The sequence below is a fragment of the Ambystoma mexicanum genome, chromosome 11, assembly GCF_040938575.1.
Source record: "Ambystoma mexicanum isolate Mex_15411 chromosome 11, UKY_AmexF1_1, whole genome shotgun sequence".
Lineage (NCBI taxonomy): Eukaryota > Metazoa > Chordata > Amphibia > Caudata > Ambystomatidae > Ambystoma > Ambystoma mexicanum.
This window is the reverse complement of record NC_090934.1, coordinates 595,818,863-595,839,753: the sequence shown is the minus strand read 5'-3', so window position 1 is coordinate 595,839,753 and position 20,891 is coordinate 595,818,863. Positions and strand designations below refer to the sequence as shown.

Genomic DNA, 20,891 nt, shown 5'->3' with positions numbered 1-20,891 from the left:
AGCATGGATAGTGGAGGCAGATTAGAAGCTACCAGTACGGTGTCTTTATCCAGACAGACTGAGATTAGATGTGGGATATGGTTTTCAAATGGTGTTGCCATTAGGTATCAAAGGAGCAAAGGCCTATGGTGTGCGATATAAATATGCTCACTATTAACACATTCAAACCATGAATAAGGCTTTTATGAAGTTCATACCATGAGAAGGAAATCACTCTGAAGAGCTGACCATTTTGAAAGGTTTAGGGACTGGCAATATTGAGAGGTTAGGCAATACAAGATGAAATGAGATGCTCAGGATCACACATTGGTTAAGGGGTGAAGGGATGAAGCTGGGATTTGTGACAACTCTGCAATTTCTGCATTTGAACACTTTCTTTTCCAGTTCTTACCATGAACTAAAACAATGAATTTTTTATAAAAAACGGACTTGGAAAGTACATAAATCACATTACCAAACATGACCATTGTTAAACAAAATATTATAGAAGGGTGTTATGCAAAATGGGAAAAGGGAAGTATCTAAGAACCAGCATACCAATCTATGTGATTTAACAAATTTAATCTGGGATTGTCTTTTGTACTTTAAAGCTTTAAATACTTCCAAAACAATGGCTTGTGACATTTTAATGTATAAATGTGCATAAAAACATTTGTCTTTTACCAAAAACAAACAGTTTTTGTGTCAAACAAGCAGACCTTAAAATATGCTTGCCTTAGGCCTGCAACATATAGTCCGCTCTCTTCTGTCTACCATCCCTTCCACCCAAATGGCCTACATAAGAAGAAATATCAAGTAATGGGCTAAACTATACCAGCAGCATGCAAGAAGGCAAACCTCACAGAAGACAGCACAGTAATCTATGATATATTAGAGGATTTGACCAGGATCACTGTATCGTCTGCTGGCAAATCCAGGCTACAAGCATGAATGCTTTTGTTCCATAGTCTTGAATTTGGATACTTATTCACCTCGTGGACTAACAGTTTATGCCATCTTTGGAGGTGATTGCCTAGGTTTTACAGCACCCCATCTGAACAAACCAATTTCTAGACTGTCATCATATAGATGATATGTTCGTTTTTATAGCAACCCCTAGCTGGTGCAGGTACATTGCTGATAATAGCAGAAGTTGTTCTGCAAAACCAAGTAAGTATGCAGGCAGGTTTATAAACTTCAGACATAGGAAAGGCTCAGCCAGCCTTGCTGGAATTTGATATTCTAATTGTGCATATGAACCCATATCGATGCAATGGGTGCTTCACACACTGAGCTAACTTCTGAATCACTGTGGCACTCAATTTATCAATATGCATTTCAACATTGACTATTGCACATGATCAACATAATTCCCACTGGAATGAAAGAATGCTACAGAGTTGTGCTGTAAGGAACACACCAACTATGAATACCACAGTGAACACAGAAAGCAATACATGATGAATCGAACAAGGCAGAATGTACTTGTCAAAACAGAGCCTCAGCAGAACCCCATAAAATATCCTGGCATGTGCTATTTAAGACTGGTGAACAATGGAATCTTCTTCAGATCAGCTAGCCTTGTGGATCAGGCTATTGTCCAGTTTCTGGTGTAAATATTCTTTAAGAGCGTTCTTTTCTGAGGATGTAAACTGAAACATCCTGTTAAAAGGTACTGAAGCATTGGGGAACAAGTTGATGGCACAGTCCTCGGGACAATGAGGTGTTAAAGGTTGGACCACATCTTTACAAAAGACCTTTTTCGAAGTCCTGGTAATGTTTCGGAATCGTAGAATGAACCGTTTTACCTGGGGTTTCTGTGTTCGGGATTGTAGCGACTATAGACACTGGTTATTTTGCCTGGCCACAAGTTGTCGTACAGTGTTCTAAACCCAGATAGACAGTGTGGCTTCTCCAGTCGATGTAAGGGTTGTGGAGTGTGAGACACGGAATTCCTAAAATGAGAGGGAAATAGGTTGCCAGTATAATGTCATAAACAGCGGTTTCCGGGGGTTATGTATCAACTTATGGACTGAACAGGTGTTTATTTACAATGGGACCGCTTACCAATTCCCTTCCATCCACTCCTTCCACAGGAATGGGAGCTGTTTTATCAGTCAATAGTATCTCCTTCTGAGTTGCCCAGGTGGCATCCATAAATAAACCTATGGTTCCGGAATCCAAGAGGGCAGGTACTTCCAAAGAACGTCCATTAGGCAAATGTAGGGTAACTGAGACTACTAATAGCAAGGAAGTCTCGGTATTGGACGAACAGATCTGGGTTGAATCTGGTATGCTGGGACAAGGCGATTGCTCTCGAGTCGAGGTGCCATCTAAGACTGGGAGCTGAAGATTTCCTTCTTGCGAGGTGGGGCCAATGGACAGTTGTATAAGAGATGGGAGGCCAATGCACAACACATGCACAGGCAGTTTGTGCGGCATCTGGTCCTTTCTTCAGAACTCAATGGACCTTTGGTGGTTCAAATCTGCATAGGCTCAAGCTCATCCTGGTGAGATTCTGGAGCAGGTGAAGGGTGCATCGGAAGTCGAGAGACAAGGCCCCTATCATTCCTCTTTTCTGCCTTGTGTTCTGTAAAGGATTCCAATTGGGCATCACACTCCGGACGAGGACTCTTGCCCCTAGCCTAGGATGTAGCGCTCAATTAGAATACTTTTTCTTTATTTTCTATGAATTCGGATTGAGCTGGCACACAAATGTCCTTTGAAGCCAAGCAGGAAACCTTTTTGGCTGGTTCCCCAGTACAGCCAATGCATTTATTTACTTATTTATTTTATTTTGTTCCGAATCAGAAGCAAGTCTATTAAAATAAAACATTATATTAGATTTTACCCAAACCCCCCTTACATTTCTAGGCAAGGACAGGGCCTTATTCCACATTACCCTTTTAAAACAGATATTTTTCTTGTTTGCAAAAGCACATTTTGACACGTAGTGAATTCTGCTGGGATATCCCTTTCAAATTCGGTTTTCTCTCACATCTGGATTCCAAACATTGTTTGCAGCCCTAGTCAGTTTCTCTTACACAGCAATCTGTCCAAGGCACAGGTCCACCGAAAGTGATATATGCGCAGAGAGCTAGGGTTTCTTTTAAAAAGTTTATTTTGACATTTTGTAGCATAAAAGTCAAGCGTTTTTCCGCATGGCTGAGAGTAAAGTTTCTGGTGATTTCCCAAATCTTGCTTGACACAGCCTGTTATTCAGTGAGAAGTGCTTTCTCTTGCTAAAGCACAACTGGAATATGGCTGGGCATAGTTGGGCCTTACTAGATCAGAACTGTATATTGGGCCTCATTACGAGTCCGGTGGTAACCGAGCTGGACAAACCGGCAGGTTACCGCCGGACCCGTATTACCATTACGCCTCTGTGATTCCCGGAATCACCGAGGCATTATGACCCCGGTGACCCGGGAATTCCGGATGCGGAATTGTGTAAGTCCCCATTCCCATGGAGTCCTATAGGACTCCATGGGGAGGGGGCAATGGAAACACTGGTTCCGTCTATGACAGAGCCGGTGTTTCCATGTCCGCCTGCAGGCGGGTGGTGTTAAACCCGCCAGGTCAGACCAGGCGAGAGACACACTTAATCAGCCGGTCTGGAAAGAACGGTGGCGGCGGTTTTACCACCACCCTTCTTTCCGGACCGGCAGGGTCGTAATGAGGCCCATTGTTTAACAGATAAAAAAGAGCATCAGGACGCCATCCTTTTAAATGTCAAATATTTCCTTTTTCAATGGGAAATTTGGAGCTAGCAGCAAAGCAGTGCTGCTGTTCAATTCTTTTCTTGGGTGCACCTAAGAAAACACACTGGCAGCCTTTCCGGGTGTGCTCCCTGTTCGATCTTGCCAAATAGGTGCTTGGCAAAACAGTGCAGCCATCATTTGGTAGCTGCAAAATGCAGTTTTGATGCGAGGCCATAGTGCTCAAATTAGCCAGTGCAGCCATTCTGCTGGTAACTGCTGAAGTGCATCTTGGTGATGGAGGGGAATTCTGCTGAGTGGGTGAATGTACCCCACAAATTCCCCCCCGACTCTCCTGAGACTTCTTGTTGAGGGAGAGTAGGGCTAAGTGGGGTTCATCAGGTGGAGTTCCACTTCCATTGGGGAGCGGTACGCCACAATCCTCCCGTTGTCTCTCGTTGGAGTGTGTAGCAACACCCACGGCCACCTTTAACAATATAAGGAAAACCACAATTATATGGACAAGGCAATAATAGTTCCTTCTAACACAAGATTAAAAATGGGGTGCCGTACGTCACCCCATTTTTGTTAAAGGTAGCCGTAGCCTCTGATCATCAGCCGGATGATCCCCTTCAACCGGTCTGATGTCCAGACAGCTCGGCAACATGAAGCAGTACTGACTGAATTTTCAGTCTCGTTTTATACTAGCATGTTGTTTTATTATGCACTTTATTTAACAACAAAATGCTGCTATTTATTGATGAGCTTGCAATAAAATTTAATATGCATGTTTTAAACAAATGAAATTTAAATAAAATATTCATGTTTTCTAATTATTGTTTAGTTTATATGGTTTGACCTGTGGTTTCGAATTTAGGGAGCCCCCTCTCCCCAATTCATTGCCCGTCACCTCCTTAACTTGAATTTGGTTTCCGCGGACACATTTTTTGTTCATTATTGTAGCTAGAGAGCCATTGAAACCATTCAAAGCAAATTTTAGTTTTCACGGATGTGAAACCCTACAGCTCAAATGAACTTTTACACCTAATAAATGTATCAACATAATAGTTATTTACAGACCTCCATCGTTAGTCTCAGAATTCGCAGATGAGCTCAGCTCATAAACTTAAAATCACCTAATTCATCCACATTGTTAGTGGGAGACTTTAAACACGGGAGAGGTAATAAGGTGGATAAAGAAGCCATCTCTCTCGAGAAGACCTTAATAAATCTTGATTACGTTGTTATTAACAACAAACCCACAACCCCACAAGGCAACCAATTGGACTGGGCCTTAACGCACAACCTGCAGACCCTGAAGGTCATCACAGAACCATGTATATGGAGTGATCACTATCTGGTATCTTTTGAGGTAATATTGGCTAACACCAAACAGCATCATAATCCTCACATAAAAGTACAGAGTATACATTTAAAAAATGTAGGGCCAGAACAACTCAAACACTGCATCACAAGAATCCTGAAATCCTTCCAAGAGCAAGACAGTTGTGAAACAATGCTGGACGAATACCTTGCACAGATTCAGAATCTGGTGGAACAGGAAGCTCCCATGAAAACTAAAATAGCGAGGAAAAATAGTAATCATCAGAAGTGGTTTAGTGAAGAACTAAACAAACAGAAAGTAGAAAAAAGAGTACTAGAAAGAAAATGGCACCAAAATCGCTCCAAGGAACATAAAGACAACTGAGTCAAGCCAATAAAAAATACAGAGAAAGCATTAGAGAAGCTAAGGCTAATCATTGCGATAAATAAATAGCAGGAGCATCAAATGCTACAAGCAAAATATTTGAAATATTAAAAAGCATAGAAAAACCTAAAGTTCTTACACTGCCCTTTTCACCATCTAAGGAAGACTGCGATATAGTCCAAAATGCCTTCGAAGCAAAAACACAAAAGGCAAGAAACAATATAGTTAAAGCCAGAGAACAATCAGAAGAATTCATGCCAGAGAAATACTGTTTTAATCAGGGAGTCACTGATTCCTTTAATTTCACATCAGTCTCGGAAGCAGAACTTCTGGTGGTATTGAAGAAAATGAAACCAACATCAAGTACCGAAAACATACTTCCTTCAAAGGAGCTCTCTGGTGTTTCGGAAACCCTCTTCATTCTTGGTTTTTTGGCCTCCTTGCTTCTCCTCTTCTTCTTGTGATGCAAATAGAGATGAGCTCCCTCGATACGGCAAATGTGCGGTTAGATAGATAAGAAGAGAACCAGGAAAGGACAGAACCACGAAAACCAAAAATTAGGAAAGTGAGTCAAGAAGCAACGAATGTATGGAAGAATACAGACAGTGTTCAGACTTCGCATTAAAATGCAGACCTCACTGAGGAAGAAAAATGTCCATTGCTGCTCTTGGCTCACCAAGAATGCGTTTCACACAGACTCCATGTTTTAGTAAAACATATTACAATTCAAAAGCATTAAATTCCACTCTTGGACATTTGATTTCCATAACTCCGTGGCACTAAAGTCGGCTTTTGAAACCGACGAAACATTATAACTAAACTAGAAATACATTGAATATAGCAACAAGAAAAAATGTAAATCATAACAATTATAAAAATACAAACAAAAGCATAACGCAAGATTTCACCAATACCTGGAATACAATAAAACAACCACTCCCACCAATTCCCACTGTGGTAATATGTTACTTGCTTTGTCAAGTCCTTCACATTTCGGATGTGGTTTTGCACAGATTGGAAATGGTCACTCAAGTTAAAACAACACATTCCTTCAAATAAAATAATTTTTCGAATAATGGAGCAAATTAAAAAATAGAATAAAATAAAATAATCACCAAAGCGTTAGGATGGGGGTGAGGGTTGGAGCAATAGGGTTTCCACATGAATCACAAAGTTTATTTTATTTTATTTTTTAATTTGCTCCATTATTCGAAAATTATTTTATGTGTACTCATAACTATGTGTGTCATATTGTCAATATGGTTGTTTTGAAATGAAAATGTGATTAGAACATGGACATGATACATATGCCCATTTTGTTTTGAAAAAGGCTCTGGAGCAGCCGAAACACACGTTAGCTTGAGGGTACATCATCTATCTAATTTGTGTGTTTTATCCACGTGCACTATAAATCACTTGAAAACAAAATTGAAACTTGTGTGTGGCGCAGTCAATGTTTGGTGAATTACTGTTTTTTCATAAATCTGAACCTAGGCTCACAGGACGTACTGACATATATTAATCGGTTGATTGTGGACGAAAATTGGCCTGAAGAGAAACGCATATCTTTGTTTTACCAAGGAATACACTCAGATGTGAAAAATGTCCTGGCCTAATTAGTTTGTAGAACTGGCAGTACAGCTGGATGACCGATTGACTAAGAACAGTTTAGGATGATTACATCGAATCTATTGGGTTGTAGAAGAATTGGTCTAATTTTTTTGTTGACGGGTTGATTTTGCCACATATATACGTGGGGGGACCTCCACCTCCCCCCCCACACACCCCTTTCCCCAACCCACCCTACAATAATTATTCTCCTAATCCCACCCCCACAACTATATGTGGCAAAAAATATCCGACTAATTCTCCTGTGAACAAATAGATTGTGCAGTAATCTGCCAGTCCCCTAAAAATGACCTCCATAAAACTGGAATGTGTTTTCTTTTGATTTAATTTTGTGTACCCAGACCTGTTGCAAGTAGGGGGTGTGGCCTCCTATTTGCATTGATTACTGCCACTTGATTTACATCTATTCTTTGCAGGGAAGTCCTGTTAAAAACAAGCATTGAAAAAACAACAGGTTTGGCTTGTGTATAGATATTACATAGGCATTTGCCAGGCCATGCTTTTGTTTACCTCGGTAATCACTCCATTTTCCAGCTGTTGCCATGTTATGGTTAGGTAGTAGTCCCATTGTGACAGTGCCTGGCAAATGTCTTTTTCATGTCTACACCAAAGTAAACACTGTTGGCTTTGCGAATGCTTGTTTGTAAATCAGAGTACTGTGGAAACCTGCTGCTGTGAAGTAGCAGCATTCTACAATCAAGTGTGGTTGTGTGTAAATTGGTCTAGATGTATTTGCTGGGTAGGGCCAGCACCAGAGAAAGGCAATATAGGCAGTGGCAGAGGGCACCAGTAGCTGAGGGGCACCATGCCGTGCCACTTCTGCAATACTAACATTGAAATACTGTATCGTCTCATTGTAAGTGGGTGGGTGTCAAAAATGGCACTGTGCCAATGGCAGCACAAAGACTGGTACCTGCCCTCCTGTTGGAAGCCATACACGAAAAACAGCATGTCATTTGAAAGGTAATAAAGGTTTCACTTACGTCTACGTCCCATCTAATAACAAAAGATAAAGTAGCTAGGGAAATGCGCGTTTATTGTGGATAGGCTGGTTTCACGGTAGGCGTGTTTACTGCACAGAAAGAATACCGTGGCAGCTGCAGATATTTGTTCAACCAGGGACAGCGTGCGCAGCACCGTCCGTTGCAGAAAGCGACTTGCTCAGGAAGCGTGATTCCTCACGGCACGCCGGAGCGCGAACAGTTCCATCTGCTACTGCCGTTTCTTTTCCTTTCTGCATCACACGTCCGTGCTTGGATTTTAACAAGAAGTTGTTCGCACTATTGTGTCGGCAAGGGTATTTCAGGAAGATCAGTCAAAAGGAGCCGAACAAATTAGAAGGTAAGTCGAGATGTTGCTGAAAATGTGATCTAATAATATAAGGGCCTACATTGGGCAGCCCACAGAGTACCACCAGGGCCTGATTTACAAAAGCGTTGACCAAAGGGACAATCCCATTGCAAAACGCTTTGTAAATCAGGACCTGAATATACTACTGAGTGAATGAACATCAGCGAAAATGTTGATGTATCATCTCGTGCGTGCCATTCTTTATTTTTGTGGAAGAAATCCCCAATGTGTTGTTAATGTCGAGTGGGAAAAGTGCCAGCTAATGGCTCGGATTTTAGATAAAAAATTGTCCTGGAAGCACATGCAGGGATATTTTCAGGTTTGTCTGTAGGTTGTGTGTAAGTAATATAAACCAAGCGTTACACAGTTAACATTTATTGATCACATAAAATAATTGAAGGCTAAGGACTTAATCAAATTTCTAAAGACTACTTAGGCTCTTGATCACCTAGTCTGATCCACACACTTTCATTAACCATTACCATTTGAATCTGCACCACCAGGAGGTGGGGGCCTTTGGCGCGGGTGCTTTGAGTGTGGTGTTCTTGTGAAATACCTTGTTGCTACTGTCTGGATTTGTGTATTTCAATAAATTGGTATTGGTTTGGTTTAATTTTCCATTTGCCTTTTGGTGTTTTCTTTGCGCTCGGCCCATTCTCTATGGATTTGGCACACCTCATTGATAAGTGCTGGGACGAGGAAGAGTGGAGGTAATGCTCAGATTACTTTCTGGTAATCTTCATTACTCTTCGTCCTTCTCTTCCTCGTCCCAGCACGAGTTTCTGGCCTCTCCCTTCCCCATGTTAAATGGGCCTATCGGGAAGTGTTACGTACTGTTGGGTCTTGGGGAAGGCGGCTATTTTGCCCGGAGGCGGGAGCTGGAGGGGGCGGGCCTGAGGAAATTAAAAGTAGAAAGAGGGTTCCTGTATGGAGATGGGGCAACTCATTGATAAGTGATGGGACGAGGAAGAGAAGGACTATGAGTAATGAACATTAGCGGTAAGTAATCTGGGCCTGACTATCTGAAAAGAAACATAAGAACTACATATTGCTATAGGGGACACGAAGAGCGTTGATGCTTTAAGCCTGGTAGCGTCGTCATGCGCTCTGGACATGGGAAGCCATTTTAAGTGTTCAAATTGCTTTGTGCTTGTTGTTACTGTAGCACTCAATAAATACAGGCCTTGGTTGAGTCCCTTTTTTCTAGATATACGCTGATAATGTTCCAGAGAAGTAAATCATTCCAGTGTCCGGCAGGGTCGGAATGGGGCATACAATTGTCTCGGGAACCAATGAAAAAGTGGCCCACAGGCACGAATGACAATTCATTCCTTTTGTGACAGACTGTTTGAGCAGTACCCAAGGGGGAGGTTTTTGATAAAATGTGATGCAAATTGTGTATTTTAAAGAATATTTATTCAGTAACGCTGGCCAAAACTACCAGCCGCATGTGGAAGTCACTTACCAAACTCGCCCACGTAGGCCAAAAAAGTGGCCCATTTTGACCCAAAATGCCCCACAGTAGCATTTTGCGTTTTTGGTTCAGGCATTGCCCTACAGGCCAGTCCGAGCCTAGTGTGCAGATGTTCTAGACTCACACCAATCTTTAACCTGCAAAGGGACAGTACAAATGATCTTCACACTCTGTCGTAGGCTCTTTTCAGAACAAGCATACATTACATCTGTCAGAATTCATGCCTGAAACAAGCCTTACGCACACTACAAAAGTGTGCCCAAAATGTGGGCTCGCGTGTGCACATGTTCACGCAGTGGGAAGGCTACACTGTTTGGAAGTAGAAGAAAGGATTTGAAATATTTGCTTATTCTATTTCCGACAGATAATTTCTTTTTGAATGTTGTATCTTCCCATACACATGATGCCAATTTGACATCTGTTGATGTACATTAGCACACGTAGGGCCCGATTTACACATCGTTTTCCAATGGAGGAAAAGGCTTGTGTAAAGCAGGCCCTTATTGGCTCGCTTACACAAATGGGACTCAGGTGTAAATTGGATTTTCAGAAAAATGTAGAAAAACATTTGAACATGTTTATAAATATCATGTGTATTCTGACTTTGTGGGCGTTCCCAAACATATTATTTATTGCCTGTCACCATGGGTTCCTACTTTTGATGTTCACTACCGAGGCAAGCCTCCTCGCCCCTCCCCACCAATATGGACAAGCAATTGAGCTCCATGCCTTCCTAGGTGGAAGGAATTCGAAAACAATTAAAGGATGCATAGGTTGATCTCAACCTATAGTGTATGAGCAACACTAACCTAACTCGCCATAGCTTTTTGTTTTGGGGACTGTGTCTCAACTTTAAAGAATTCAACATTGCTTGTGGTTCACTGATACTGTTCAAAGTCACTGCATTGGCAACTGTGCAGTTCATGTACATGGCTTCGAAGGCAATCGTGTTTTTTGTCTCATGCAGCATTGGCAATGCGTGCAGGCTCACTTAAGTACAGTCGGAAGCTGAACAGTATAAATGTCTCTATAGGGGGCAAAGTGTGCCTCGTATCCCCGTTGCTACTGAAATAAGGGGGTGGTTGCCACTTCTGTCTCCATGCACAAGCTGCCTATGCCAGTCACAGACAAACCTGGGACTTCCCACGTGTGCCGCTTTGATAGTGCTTTTCTTGTGCCATACTATTTTTGCAGGGAACTGAAAATAAGTTCTTGTTTTGAACCGGCTCTGAATTAAGACGGCACAAATGATGACTTTTTCCAAGCGTATGTTTCATTTATGCCATCAAAAATCTTTAACCAAATATTGGGCATATTTGAATCCCTCGCAATAACACTAAGGAGTACTGCTAACAATGTGTTTGTTACAGGAGTGCGACAATCGCGATATTCTCTGAGCAGCCTGCCTTCATCATCGCCGTGATGGTCACAAACCTTCACACACTTTCTCTGCCGCACTTAGTTTTTTTTTTTTTTATTATTTTTTTTTTTTTTTATTTTTTGATTTATCCTTATAGTCAACCGTTCTTCCCTTTTCAGAGTTTTTGATGGGACCCATGCCTTCTTTGGCGTGGGCGTTTTCTCCTTTCTGGTGCCCGGCCTTAGCTCCCTGCACCTCTCGCCACTGAAAATGGGCCAAGGTGACAGCTACAGTTTTAATACAGCTGGGCATGATGCACCCCCTTTACTCGACCCGTGCACCACTGCCATGTTATCCGACTGCACCGCTATTTTCTTTTTTATTCAGCACCCCTCCCGCTGCACGTAATGCTACCCAGCTAGTGAACAATTCCCGCCGTATTTAGCTTTTCAGCTAATGCTTGCCGTTCTGTCACGGTGGCCTTGTTCCTCCCTTTTAGCAGACTGCCCCTTGCCGGACTGAACCTCCCCTCTATCCATATGCCATGAGCTGGCACGCCCCATATGTAGACATATGTCCCTGAAATATTCCTCCTCCTCTTGCATACCTAGCCATTTCTGTGCTTCCTTTTTCCTGATCAACTCTTCTTTTAATACGTTAAATATGTCAGGTTAAAAAAGTCCCATCCCATATCCGGAAAGCAATCCATTTCTCCTCTAAACTCGTGCTCCTCTTCATTCCATGCATCCCCCCCGCATGCCTTGTATACTTTTAACGCCCTCTGCTGCTATGCTACCAATGCTATCCCGTCCTCTGGGAATTTCTGTAATATAATGGTGGGCATTTGTCTGGAAGGCAGTCATCCAGCTGTCGAAGCTCTTTACTACTGTTGCCCTCCTCAGTACACCTTCCTGCCACTGGTTCTGCTGTTGCTCCTATAGGTCCTATTGGCTGTGGGTTGGTACCTTGCGGTACCCCTCCTGAGTTTGGCACTATTTGTGCCCCCTGAAGTGTTGGGGCCGGAGTCCCTCTGGGTTCCGACCCTGCCTCCCCCTCCTTGTTTACTACACCTTTCCATTTATCCTATGCCTTCCAATGCTCCCCTTCCTCATTATCGCTGCTCTCTGTTTCGGATGATGGAGCCCCTTGCCCACTACCTCTTTGTTCTCTAAGGTGGATTTCAGATTATTTGGGGTGTTCTGAGACCCTTGTTATTCTATTTGTAATCACTTCTGTAATCGTTTTGGCAGTATTGCTTTCTATAATATCCACCCGCACTTTGCTCCCTGGTGTCCCATTTCTCCTTTAAAACCTTAAATATGTACAGGTTGAAGTTTTCCTCATTCCAACCTAAATCTGGGAAGCAAACCATTCCTTTCTTAAATTCTTGGTCCTATTCTTTCCGTACTTCCCCCCCTAAATGCTTTGTAACTTCAATACTCTCTGCTGGCATTTCACCAACGGTACTCCGTCCTCTGGGTATTTTTGCCATATAATAGTGGACATTATTTGAAAAACCGCCATCCATTTAAAAAAACTCTTTGGTACCTTAATAAGCCTTTCTCATCCTCCCTCTATTGATGCAATCTGTCTTCTCTTTTGGCATTCTAGCAGGGCAAGTCTGATGCTCTACCGACTGAGCTATCCGGGCCCTTCACAAAAATATGTATGAACTCTTTTCTCCCTATTTTCTCTTTTACTTTCTCCCTAATGTGCCATGACTGTGCCTTCATGGACCGGCCTTGGGTGTCCTTACCAACCGTGGGCCTACCATACTGGGTCACCCTCCTTTCCTGCTGTGCCAGTGCGGCGCCCTGCTGGGACTATGACTGTCCCTTGTATTGGTACGTGGGTGAACCCTACGGGTGTCACCGGTAAGCTAGGGTTCGCCCCCTGGTGCTGGCTCCGACCTCGCTGTCCCGTTACTCCCTTTACCACCCCCTTGTGCCGTCGGGGATATGTTGCTCTGCCACCCTCTCTACTCCGAAAATTCTGCTCCCTTGATCTGTCATATGGAGTCTCGTATCTCCTGTTGTACCTATACTCGTTACCATAATCATTCTGAACATATTGTTTCCTATAATAGCTCTACCATGCTTGTGCCTTTAAGGACCGACCCTGCGCATCCTTGCCTATAGTTGGTCTGCCATATTTAGTCATCACTGAGGTAGGCTCTGTTATTACGCTACGGGCGGCTCTGTCGTAGTTACTGCTGCATTGGCAGGTGACCCCTGGGGACCCGTATTTTGTGGAAGCCCTTGTGGTATTGGATCCCCGCTGTCTGTTGGCCCTTGACCTGCCTTATCTGCTTTCTGCTTTTCTTTACTTATTACCCCTTTTGTTTTCACCCATGCTAACCCCCCCTTGCAGGTGATCCCTCTCCTCATCTTCCCTACTATTTGTATCAGATGCCACATTTTAGTACTCCTTCCTTCTCCCTTTGTTGGCTCTGGGCGACTTACCCTGAGCCGTGATACCTGCATTTAACACTTTCACCATTTTGTTAATATTGTTATTCAATTTTACGATACCTTTCATGGTTCCTTTCTTCCGTTTTATCTTAGGGCTCTTGTGGCTCCCTTGCGATCTCTCTTAACCTCTTTTGGTCTTGTGGTACTGCCGCTTCTTCGTCGCTGCCAGCGGATTCCTCAAGCAGCAGAGGCGACATTGCCCTAGCCCTTTCTTCCGACTGTACCACATTCATTACCCACTGCGCTCCATCTTCCTTTTCAGCCTTTTTGGCCCATGCACTGAATTCCTGTGCTCTTCTTGCTCTTTCTTCTTGTGGCTCCCTTGAGATCTCTCTTAACCTCTTTTGGCCTTGTGGTACTGCAGCTTCTTCGTCGCTGCCAGCGGATTCCTCAAGCAGCAGAGGCGACATTGCCCTAGCCCTTTCTTCCGACTGCACCACCTTCATTACCCACTGCGCTCCATCTTCCTTCTCGGCCTTTTTGGCCCATGCACTGAATTCCTGTGCTCTTCTTGCTCTTTCTTCTTGTGGCTCCCTTGAGATCTCTCTTAACTTCTTTTGGCCTTGTGGTACTGCAGCTTCTTCGTTGCTGCCAGCGGATTCCTCAAGCAGCAGAGGCGACATTGCCTTAGCCCTTTCTTCCGACTGTACCACCTTCATTACCCACTGCGCTCCATATTCCTTCTCGGCCTTTTTGGGCCATGCACTGAATTCCTGTGCTCTTCTTAGTTTTTCTTCCATCCTTCCACTTTTTTGACCAATGTTCAAAATTGAAAAACTCAGGGATCAGCCTGTGATTTTGCTGTTCTTTTCCACCTGGCTCTAACCACTGCGCTATACTGCCAGCTTGGGTTAGTGCCTGGCTTCATGAATCAAAATGCTTGTTGCCGTGGCCGCTCTCTGCCTGTGGCACCACTGCCTGCTGCGGCGCGTTATCCGGGCCGTTTGTTTCCAAACGAAATTTTTTTTTTTTTTTTTTAATCACTTCCTGTTGGCCGCCGTTGGAGTGTTAGCGTGAACCGCCACCTTCCTGATGCCAGCTGACGCCCCTCCTTCCTGCTCCACCACTTTTGTTTTTATGTGCTGTGGCTTTAAGGCCTTATCTAGCCCCGCCTCCAAGGCGCGACGTTCCGCGTGTGCCTGCTTCCTGACGCTGGCCGGCTGCTTCCGCTTTGCTCATCGCCGCCACGGCCTGGGTTTCCCGATGTCCGCTTCCTTCACTCCGCAGCCTGGTTTCCCCCGATGTCCGTTGTGCGGTCTTCTTTTTTCTTCCCGCCGCTCCGGCTTCCCGGGTCCTCCGCTGCTCTCACCGCTTCTCCCAGCGTTCCGCTCTTCTCAGCTGGGTCCGCTGAACGCGGTGTGGTAGGTCTTCCTCCTTCCGTCACCGCCTCTCGCCAGCCGGGGTCCCGCTCTTCTCAGCTGGGTCCGCTGAACGCGGTGTGGTAGGTCTTCCTCCTTCCGTCCCCGCCTCTCGCCAGCCGGGGTCCCGCTCTTCTCCGCTGGGTCCGCTGAACGCGGTGTGGTAGTTCTTCCTCCTTCCGTCCCCGCCTCTCGCCAGCCGGGGTCCCGCTCTTCTTTGCTGGGTCTGCTGACGCGATGTGTTTCGGTCTTCCCACGCAGCTCCGTCTTCCCGGGTCCTCTGCTGCTGTCACCGCTTCTCGTCAGCCGGGGTCCCCCTCTTCTCCGCTGGGTCCGCTGACGCGATGTGTTTAGGTTTTCCCACGCAGCCCCGGCTTCCCGGGTCCTCTACCGCTGTCACCGCTTCTCGTCAGCCGGGGTCCCCCTCTTCTCCGCTGGGTCCGCTGACGCGATGTGTTTAGGTCTTCCCACGCAGCTCCGGCTTCCCGGGTCCTCTGCTGCTGTCACCGCTTCTCGTCAGCCGGGGTCCCGCTCTTCTCCGCTGGGTCCGTTTACACGATGCTCCCCTGGATCCGTTGTCCCCACGAGGTTGGTCTTCCTTTCTCTTCGTTCCGCGACCGTTCTTCCCGCCGTTTAAACCCGCAGAGGTGAAAACGACCAGGGAAACGCTCTCAAATCCGCTTAAGCCCGCAGAGGCAAAACGAAATGAAAGCAAAGCAAAAACGAATCCTTTACCGCCTTATCCAGGCCCTGGGAGCTTACCCGAGTGAGGTGAGCTCCTAACCTGGTTGTGCCTTGGTCCTGCTTCTCTGGGGTATTTGTACCCCTTCCACCTTTGTTGTGCTGATTACGGGCCGTTGGTGCTCCTTCCTGTCCTCCCCACCCCCCTTTGTTACTTCTCTCACCTTGCCTCTATCTTTTTGTGTGTCTCTTTGCGCGCCGCGGGTGGGGGCGCCGCCTGGCTGCCCCTCCCTTTTTCTTTCCTGCTTGTTGTGTTCCCCCACCCTGCGCCTAACCCCCCAGGCCCTCCATCGTGCCGCACTTCGTGCAGCACGGGGCCTGGGGCACATAAACTGATTGGCTATGACAAGCTAGTGCATCGCGATAATCACAGAAACTGACCAGCTTTGATAAGTCAGTGTCCAAGTGACCCCATGTTGAAAGGTCACCTACACCCATTCTGCCCACTCTACCTAAACCAACAAGGGGAGAAGAGGGCAGCACAGCGGTCCCCCAAGATGGTCACCATCTCAACAAAGCTAGGGGAAAGTTTATGCTGTTTTAGAACTTTGACCCGGATCCAGCAACATCAACTGCTGAGAGGCAGGCGACTTGCCTATGTGCGAACAATGCGCGAACCAACAATGCTAGCGTGGGCCCGTTTTTGTGGTTAAAGTGAGCCACTTTTTTGGCCATTGTGGGGCAGTTTGATGAGTTACTTCATTGTGTGGCTAATAGTTTTGACCAATGTTGCTAAATAAATATTCTTTAAAAAGCACAATTTTCATCACATTTTCTCAAAAAAACTCACCCTTGGTACTATTCAAACAGTCTGTCACAAAAGGAATACATTGCTATTTGCAACTGTGGTCCACTTTTTCGTTCGTGCACGAGACAATATTATGCCCCAGTCCGACCCTGCTGAGAGGTGGCAACGTAGCAACACAGACTCTTTTTGGGTACAGCGTGGGACTCTCAGAAGGACCCCCGTCAGAGTCCTCTATCAACTCCTCAGCTTCACACATGCCATGCTTCAAGCTCACACTCTTTCGTTGGAGACTGGTGTAACCTGTCCAGCCAGGGTGTGGGGGTTCTGATTAACATACGCATTGGGCTGTGACTTCTCTGGAAATTAGTGCATATTTCAGTAAATTATTATTATTTTTTTTACATTTATTTATAGTGTAATTGGTTCATTAAAACCTTAAACACTTATACAAATATAAAAATATAATGTCATTTAAACAGGTACATATTAAAACATATTAAAAGCATTTGAACATATAGGCATACATTGATAGTAGTCTAGGCCAGTTGTTCAAATTATGTGATAAAGTACAAATGCTCAATTTCATTTTGCATAATCCACATATAATAAAAATATATATTCTATAATCTATTAGCAAATCCTGGGATACCTAGAGTGCTAAGATACTAAAATAGAGGCATACATGGCATATTATAAAAACGTTATAAGAGCATAGGGGCATTACAATACTATCATAGATTTCCAGTATTGATTAGATTAGGTTGTGCAATTGATCAATTTAGGTCTCTGAGCCTCCAATCGCCTTAGGTGAGCCAAAATAAGGTTACTCAAGTAGTTGTAACATTCTCCCATTTCTTAATGTCTTTCCAAATATAAAACGCTGCACCTACGTACATCAAAGAGGCCATATAAATACTTGACCAAAACTGATCAGTTGCTATCATCTTTAGATCACTAGTCAAGTCTTTGTATCCCCTATAGTATAGCTCGGTTAATGTGTTACAATTCATAAGTAGGTGTCTAATAGTGTCATGCCCTGGAACAGATGGCAGGTCTGGGACCGCTGGAAAGGGGGCCGCCATTGATTGCGCCAGCACGTTGTTTCCTCGTACGTGCCTTTCCGGTCTAGATGTTGTCTTCGTGTCCGCACCGGAAGTATTTAGCCAGCCACTTCCGGGGTACGGACGCGTTGCAACTTTTGATTTTCCCTTTTGTTGTTACGCTCCAAGTGTTTTCCCTTGCGTATTCTGCCCGCTCTTCTGTCTTCAGCTGCCTTCTTGTTTTTTCTTCCCGCTTGCCTCCCATCTTGCTTCCTTTGGCTGCCGTCCTGACTCCTCCCTCTCCTTCACTCCTCTCGCCTTCCTTGCTCTCCGCTAGCCTTTCCCCTTGCTTGCCAAGTACTATTACGCTACTGTTTACTTACCGTGCTCCCTCCATATTTACTCCAGTTACTCCCGTGTGTTCTACCGTTGCCAATACTTACCTTTTTGAGAGCATCTTACCTTTGGAGTCCTCATACCTTACCTTACGGTGGGTAGGTCCATCAGCTGTCAACTATCCTTGCAATTGGGTTTATTTGTGCCTCTGGCTTTTTCCCCATTTCTGACAGTAATGGGGAATCGACCACAGCCCACTATCTTAGCGGCACTGTGGCGTCCTTCCGTGGCCATCCTTATCTTCTTAAATAAAAAGGAGAAACCAAACCTGAGAGGGAAGAAGAAGAGAGATCCCAAGTCAAAGTTTAAAGGTAGGAGGAAGGGGAAGGAGGCAAGACAAAGATTTCATCAAGAAAAGAGGACATTTTTGATCTGTGTGATAAATAGTTTCCAGCTCATCTTTACACATCCCGCACATTCTTTTCTCCCTTGGGATTCCTGTCCATCCTCCTACATATTCCAAGCAAGGGAGTTGGTTAAATCTTAATAGCATAATAAATCTAGACAGTTCCATATTTGCAACTTTAAGGATATAGCTTCTAGATTTAAAAGCTTCCAATCCTTGTAGGCAGTATTCCGTAAATCACTTCTTATTTCCCAGGGATTCTAAATTATTGCACATATCCCACCGTATGGCTTTCTTTTTCAAAATTTTATAGTGAGTTCTGGCTTAATTATTTCGTCAGGAAGTGTATTGTTTATATCCTTTAAAAGCTAGTGGCAGTATATAACAAGTCTTTCATAAAACAATTATTATTCTTCTTAATCATGCCACTACATACCAATTTTAATAAACCACCTTCTTTTTGGGATAGCATTCTTATATAAAGCTTGCAACAATTTAGTTTCCATAGTGTAGTAAGGGAGGTGAGGCCTAGTTCACATCTAATAGCGGTCATAGGGGTAGCTCTAGGGAGTCTCAATGCTGCTTTCCATAATTTGCCTTCTATTTTTTCCAAAACCACCAAAAATCTCAAAGGTAAAGATTACAGGGCAAATAGTGCACCCGGTATAATACAGCTTTTTATACATTTCCAATAGGCCTTCCACTGAATAACCTCCTTTAGTGGAAATGTATGATCTAATCACATTCCATTCCCTGCAGACCTTAGCTACTATCATCTCATAGTAGTAGTTGATGGAGGGTTTTTTGCATATTGGCATACCCAAGTATGGGTAAGCCTCTACAATTTCGATGGTTTGTGTATCAATGTTCCATTGATATTTCGATTGTCTACACTTGCCATGGTTTCCCCCAAAGATCATGATTTTAGTTTTTCCCACATTTATCTTGAGATTATTTTCTGCCGCATATCCATGTAGTTCCTCTAATAACCTGTGCAGGCCAATCAACGTCCTGTCCAACAGCACAGTATCATCTGCATAGAACAGCCAGCAAATTTGACAACCCTCCATTTTAGGTGGAAAATTTCTTACATCATCGAATCTCTCTCCCATATCTGCTACATATAAATTATATAACACCGGAGAGGTGGCACATCCTTGTTTAAGTCCCAGGTTAGTGTATATAGGAGAGGACCGGATAATACCCTTGTTCAAACAGATTGTAACAGAAGTATCTCTATACATTTCCCGTAAAAGATGTAATACTAGCAGATTCAGTAAATTGGCTTTGCCTAACCAAACAAATTGCACAGGACGAATGGCATTTGTCTTTGATGAAATCAAAACACACAAAAAACAAAGATAGAATATTTTCTTCTAATGGTGTTTTGAAAACGTTAAAAGGCGTGCATCTTTTAAACTCCATGAATCAACAACAATGTTTTCCCTGGAACATGCAGTCCCAAAATGTGACATTTCATACTTCATTTTTTGCTATTTTTCATTAGCTTATCTGCTGCAGTGGTGAAGTTCCTGGCCTGCGAACTAAAACGGTGTAAATTCATAAAATACAAAAAGACAGTCTATGTTTCTCATTTTACACACCCCTCTAAAATACCCAGGGGGACAGGGTCTGCCCTCTGAAAAAGTGGGTGGCCTCTGCCCATCTGCTTGTACCCTCGACTTGAGTCCTATGTTGCGCAGAGGTCGTAGAAGTAAATCACACAAGAAACATTCTGTTCAACTTTTTTTAAAGGTGGTGGAGGCTGCAGAAAAACAGAAGATAAATAAACATATACAGGAACCGGAGTTAGCAGGAGAAATTGATGTTGAGTGCTTACTAATGCAGTATACTGCTGGTCTGTGTGCTCGTGGCCGAGCTTCCTTTAGAATGTTGAGGCTGGAGGGTTCTAAACCGTTCCTCACTGTGGCAGCTGCTCATCTCCAATCTCAATAAAATCTAATTACCAACCGTCTACAATTGTAGGCGTTTCTCACGTTTGACCGAATTCTCTGCTCGGTTTTTAAAATCTTTTGCCCACAAAACGGAGAAAGGGTATGGTATGAATGGACTCAAAAATAGAGCAGTGTTTCAATGATATTAGGCGAATAATAAGGAAGCATAACCTTTACACGGGTGTGATGTTAAACAAGACTGTATACTCAGTGTTGATCGTGCTTCTGGCACGCCTGGATCAGGGAAGGCATGCTGGAGATGAAGCAGGAGGACGGGTAGAGACTCGGGCTAAATTTCAAAGTCATCTTTATACTTCACAACAAACCAGGAGACAGCAGAAGGCATACGTCAGGAACACCACAAACAATCAACCTGAGCTCTGAATTCAGCTCTTTTTATACTGTTCCAAAGCTGGTGTAATTTAAAAATTAATACACACAACATTTCTATTGACAATTGTTCTAAAGACAAGCCCTGATGTGCCTGTGATTTGCTGGCTTAAATGTCACTCTCACCTTAAAACTGTGGCATATGCCTCGAGAACTCTGGGCCATAGTGAACAAAATGATTCTGTGATTGAATGGGAGGCCCTAGCACTCACCTGGGCAGTTGAACATTCTATGCTATACTTGTGGCC

The 20,891-nt window shown here is 44.0% G+C and overlaps 1 protein-coding gene across 4 annotated transcripts in view; it reads left to right on the top strand.

The window, feature by feature from the left end:
• LOC138503604 (L-lactate dehydrogenase B chain-like) overlaps nt 1–20,891 on the top strand; it is a 595,281-nt gene that overhangs the window by 156,087 nt on the left and 418,303 nt on the right. The window contains exon 1 of one of the 4 annotated variants that reach the window (XM_069623457.1): nt 8,144–8,355. The exons of the other annotated variants lie outside the window; for them this stretch is intronic. The gene's annotated coding sequence lies outside the window, so the exon portion shown is untranslated. Of the gene's footprint in view, nt 1–8,143; nt 8,356–20,891 lie in introns of those variants that run through there. 4 annotated transcript variants of the gene reach the window in all.